Source organism: Gekko japonicus, unplaced genomic scaffold (assembly GCF_001447785.1).
Source record: "Gekko japonicus isolate JY-2015 unplaced genomic scaffold, Gekko_japonicus_V1.1 scaffold776, whole genome shotgun sequence".
Lineage (NCBI taxonomy): Eukaryota > Metazoa > Chordata > Lepidosauria > Squamata > Gekkonidae > Gekko > Gekko japonicus.
The window spans coordinates 622,543-628,577 of NW_015161428.1; positions in this window are offsets into that span (position 1 = coordinate 622,543).

The following is a 6,035-nucleotide window of genomic DNA, read 5'->3' on the forward strand; positions in this document are numbered from 1 at the left end:
GGTATAAATCCAATCTCTTCTTCTTCTTCTTCTTCTGTGGTCATTGAAGGAGACTTGTGAGAACTTTCAGTTTAACAAAAGCTATCACTCATGGTTGGAGGGGAAAAAGCAGTCTTCTGATATTTTTATCAACCCGCACGACCCCTCCACTCCTCGGACCAATGACTGGATGGTCACCACTCAATCTAGGGCTTTTCGAGAGGCTGTTCCTATTTTATGGAATAACCTTCCTGAAGTTATCAAAAGGCTTGAAAATCCACAATATGAAACCTTGAGAATCCACAATATGAAGAGCACAATTATTCAGGGGGGCTTTTGACACCGCTACCAAATTTTTAATTATGTTCATTTTTAAATGGATTTTTGGTTCTGTATTATTTTTATTCAGGTGGGTAGTGTCACGAAAGTGATTCCCCAGTGTATTTTTATTTATTTATTTATTGAACTTCCATCCCGCCATCCCAGCCAAAGCCAGCTCAGGGCGGCTTACATAAAAACAGATAATTACATTAAGACATAAGTTATGATTGAAACGATTCTAAAACCATAATAAAGTGCTGGTAGTCGTTGTCCATAAATGGTAGCAGCCACGATTCACAGCTCTCAGCTTGCAATCAGCTCACAGTGTTCATTTTGATTCTCCTTGCAGTGCTCATTGTTCTATACAGGCTGTTGGTGGCAGTTTCCGGAATCCAGGGCCCGCTCCCATTCAACAATCTGATGTTCTTCATTGAAGAACATCAGAAGAAGGGATTGGATTCATACCCCGCTCTTCACTACCGAAAGGAGTCCCAGAGCGGCTTACAAACTCCTTTGAAAACTGCCAGGGAGGGGGAGCTCACCACCTCCCTAGGCAGTGTATTCCATTGCTCAACTACTCTTACTGTTAAAAAAATCCTGATATCCAGCCAGTACCTTCCCGCCCTTAATTTAAACCCATTCTTTCGAGTCCTGTCCTCTGCTGCCAACAGGAACAGCTCCTGCCCTCCTCTAAGTGTAAGGTAAAGGTTTCCCTTGCTCAAAAGCCAGTCGAGTCCGACTCTAGGGTTGCGGTGCTCATCTCCGTTTCAAAGCCGAAGAGCCAGCGCTGTCCGAAGACGTTTCCGTGGTCACGTGGCCAGCATGACTAAACACCGAGGCGCACGGAACGCTGTTCCCTTCCCACTGAAGTGGTACCTATTTATCTACTTGCAATGTCTCGCTTTTGAACTGCTAGGTTGGCAGGAGCTGGAACTAGAGACGGGAGCTCACTCCGTCATGCGGCACACTCGGGTCTCGAGCTGCTGAACTACTGACCTTCCACAGCCTGCAGCTCAGCGTCTTAACCACTTGAGCCACCGCAGCTCCTACCTCCTCTAAGTGACAGCCCTTCCAATACTTCAAGAGATCAATCATGTCCCCCCTTAACCGCTTCTTCTCCAGACTGAAGTCCCTCAGCCTTTCCTCGTAGGGTTTGGTCTCCAGGCCCCCGATCATCCTCATCACCCTCTTCTGCACCAGCTCCATTCTGTCCGCATCCTTTTTGAATCGAGGCCTCCAGACCTGTACAAAACAAGATAAAGGCACCAGCTAAAATGTACCTGTACTGCTTAACTAACTGAAGCTTAGTTGGTTGATCTGCTGATTTAAAACTTGGAACTGTATTCTCAAGCAGTTTGAATAATCACTGGACAATCGTGACAAACGTGGGGCAAGATATGTTAGCTGTTTTCCGAAATGTTAGCCTTGGTTGCGTGGGGATAAGAACCCCAGATTCCAAGATAGCTACTGACCTTCCCCTGTGATTTTGCTGTGTGATTAAGGTATGGGGAAAGTCAGGGCATTTTTTGTAGAAAAAGCCCAGCAAAAAAAGGAATTCATTAGCATAATAGGCCACACCCAACAGCAGGAACTCATTAGCATATTAGGCCACACCCTGATATCACCGCTCATTAGCACATTAGCTGCACCCCCACGTTACCAGAAGTGTGGTCATCCAGCCATACTCACCTTTCCCTTCTTATTCTGTTGACCTTGTTTGTTGTCAAAACCCAGGGCAGGAACTCCTTTGCATGTTAGGCCACACACCCCTAATGTAGCCAATCCTAATGAGTTCCTGCTGTTGGGTGTGGCCTATTATGCTAATGAGTTCCTGCTGGGCGTGGCCAACTTGGGAGCCAGTGGGAATTCCGTTCCTGTGTGTTCCTGCCCAAAAATAGCCCTGGGGAAAGTATTTGTGGATTCAGGTCAGAGGAAAGAAACAGCCATTTCCCCCCCCCTATGAGAATTTCTCCCATCCACCGATCTTCTGAGATGGGCCTCCATCCAACTCCCCAGTACCACCCAACTACTGCTTAAAGGTTCATGGAACCCAGCCACGAGGACTACTACGGTGGTGGTGACAGGAGGGGCAAAAGGATTTTTGGCATGGCTGAGCAGAAGCCTTGCTGACACCCCTTGCCAGGAAGCCGTTTCCCATGACATTTTAATCCCAGGGGTGATGGGAGCAGGAGAGAACGTCATCCTCTGTACTTCAGCACATTTCAGAGAAGAGGCGCTTGTATGTGTTACCGAGTGGCAGATTATTTCGGCCGGGGTAAAGGCGGTTGGGAGGGCAAAGAGAAGGAGACCAGGGGCACGGGGCAACAAAGAAATTGCAACCAGAACTAGACCACCTCGGTGTGCATCACTGTCGCTCTTCTACAAGCAGATGGAAACAGTGACATGTTCAGGGAACTTGTATGGAGCTGGATCATGCCAGATCAAATGCCAAAGATGGTTCCTCTGTCACCTTGGAACATCTCAAACCCCTTGCTTTTAATAGAGTCTATTCTGGCATGCAGTTCTAAGTGACAGTGATGGGGAATGAAAAATCATGTGTTAGTACAGGCAGGGGTCATTTCCTGCAGGAATGCACAGGAGCGGAGCTCCGGCAGTAAAGAGCACATGCAACAAGCCCCACCCCCTGCTCCCAGCAGCCCTCAGTCAGAGCAAGAAGCAGCCAGGTAAGTTGCAGAACCCCCCCCTGGTCCAAGACAGTCCAGTGGCACCTTTAAGACCATGTTTTACTCAGGTACAAGCTCTCCCTCCTCTGCGAGGACAGATCTGCATGTCCCCCCCCCCCAAATAGCTAGCAATCCAAAAGAGTCCAGTGGAGCCTGAGTGGTGGGTGTTGCCTTCTGACACACTTCCGGTGATGTCAGGGGGTGTGGCATATGCAAATGAGTTATGCTAATGAGTTATGCTAATGAGCTCCTGGACCTCTTTTTCTACAAAATGACCCCTGGCCGTGAGAATCAGGAATCCAACTCCCAGCCCTCGATGGAACACCATTGGTTCCACTGCCAAGGGTGTTTAGGGGCGGTCCTGGATGCCTCCCTTTCTGTGGAGTCCCAGGTTGCCACCGTTGCTCAATTGGCCTTTTGTCTCATCTGGCTGGTCAGGCAACTAGTTCCCTATCTCACTTCTCAGGACTTGGGCCCAGTGACCCATGCAATGGTCACTACCAGACTGCACTATTGTAGCTCACTCTACGCAGTCCAGACAAGTCCAGAGACAAACGTCGAGCTTCGCTCCAAGAGACAATGGACTATGCGGATCCTAGCCCACTCCAATCAGGGGGCTAGGTTCCCGGCCAAGAGCCTATGGGACTCTCTGCCACTGTAAATAACCTATAGGGAAGTAGGGGTGCGTTTTGGGTGGCGATTTCTCGGGGGCTTGAAGCTCAACATCAAAAAAACTAAGATCATGGTATCCGGCCCCATCACTCCTTGGCAAATAGAAGGGGAAGTCATGGAAGTAGTGACAGACTTAATGTTCCTGGGATCCCAGATCACCGCAGACTGTGACAGTAGCCATGAAATTAAAAGATGCCTGCTCCTTGGGAGGAAAGCGATGGCGAACCTAAACAGCATGATAAAAAGTAGAGACATCACCCTGCCAACAAAAGTCCGCGTGGTCAAAGCAATGGTATTCCCAGTAGTCATGCATGGCTGCGAGAGTTGGACTATAAGGAAGGCCGAGTGCCGAAGAATAGATTCTTTTGAACTATGGTGCTGGAGAAGACTGCCCTCTTCGCAAGCCAGCTCAGATAATGAAACTGAAGCTCAAAGACTTTGGCCACCAAATGAGAAGGGAGCACTTACTGGAGAAGACCCTGATGCTTGGAAAGACTGAAGGTCAAAGAAGACGGGGACGGCAAAGGATGAGATGGTTAGACAGTGTCAAAGATGCAACGAACATGAAATTGAGCCAACTTCAGAGGACGGCGGAAGACAGGAAGGCCTGGCGGGAGCTGGTCCATGGGGTCGCGAAGAGTCGGACTCGACTGTGCGACTGAACAACAACAAATAAGCCGGCCTGCGAGCCGGCCAAAGTTGTCTTGTTCTGGATAGAATAAACTACGCTTTGCTGAATCACTCTCCGTTTGCGTACTTTTCAGCTACCCTTGCACTTGACCCACAAACTGCAGCTGGTGCAGAACGCAGCAGCACAATGTCGACCGCGACGTCTGCGCAGGCATGCATTCAGCCAATGCTGCGCCAACGGCTGCCGATAGAGTGTGGGGTCCGGTTCAAGGTTTTGGTGCTAACCTTCGTAGCCCTATGCAGACTGGGACCAGCGTAGCTTTGGGACCGCCTCTCCCTATATGTGCCCCGCAGAGCTTTATGCTCCAGCGATCCACATCTTTTAGCTGTCCCTGGCCCCAAGGATGTCCAGTTCGCCTCAACCAGGGCCTGGCCCCATGCCATTTTCGGCCCTGGCCACCTCCTGGGGGAACAAGCTCCAACTTGAGATCAGGGCCCGGCAGGATGTGCTACAGTTCCGCAGGGGCTTTCGGTTGAGGTGTCGGACGTTCAAATCTATCTTGGCCTCCTCTACTGTCAGCGCTGGTTTTCTTAATCTGGCAAACTATCCAGCTCTGCCGCTCTGAAGGGCTTCCATCCACGCTTTGTTATAAAGGCAAGCTCACTCCGTTTTGCTGCATGGTTGATGTTAATGTTAATTTTATTATTAAACTTCTATTTGTTGTCATTTTAGTCACGATCTTTCTGCGACTTTGTAACCGGCCCTGAGCTGGCTTGCGAAGAGGGCAGGATAGAAACAGAATTAATAACAACAGCAGTGGCATAGTAGTAATAGTAATAATAGGAGCAGGGGTCATTTCGTAGAAAAAGAGGTGCAGGAGCTCATTAGCACAACTTATTTGCATAACTTATTTGTATATGCCACACCCCCTGGCATCACTGGAGGTGTGTCAGAAGGCTCCACAGGACCTGTTTTGGATCGCTAGCTATTGGGGGGGAACGTGCAGATCTGTCCTCGCAGAGGAGGGAGAGCTTGTACCTGAATAAAACTTGAAGGTGCCACTAGTGCCACTAGGCTGTTTTGGACCAGGGGGCTGGGGGGGGGGGCTCTGCAACTTACCTGGCTGCTTCTTGCTCTGACTGAGGGTTGCTGGGAGCAGGGCGTGGGACTTGTTGCATGTGCTCTTTACCGCTGGAGCTCTTTACTGCCGGAGCTCTGCTCCTGTGCGGTCCTGCAAGAAATGACCCCTGAGTAGGAGTAATAGTAATAATAATAGTAATAGTAGGAGATCTCCAGGTGCTCCCTGGATGTTGACAGCCCTATCCACCCCTCTCTCCCATCTCTCCTCCTCCACTCTCCCGTTTTGTGTCCTAATGTCAGGACCCACAGTCAAACAAAGGAGCACACGCTTCTTTGAAGGTTATACTTTATTGCTAGTACTATGGTCCCAAAAACATAATCACTGTTAGGAATAACTACTACACAGAAAGCAGAGAGAGATATAGGGTATTCAAATGTACCCCCTCACCACCACCTATGAGCCAATCGGCCTGACTCCCGCGGGCGGGAAAGAGGACCAGGGCAGTTAGAGCCGAGGCTGGGAAACGAAACTAGTCACACGGTTAATTGATGGGAAGACACTATTTTTTTTTTTTTGAATAATTTTTTATTTGCATCATAAATTATTGTTACATTACTTTACTATCCCAATTCTCTTATGATACGTTTTCCCCCTTTTATGTCCCACC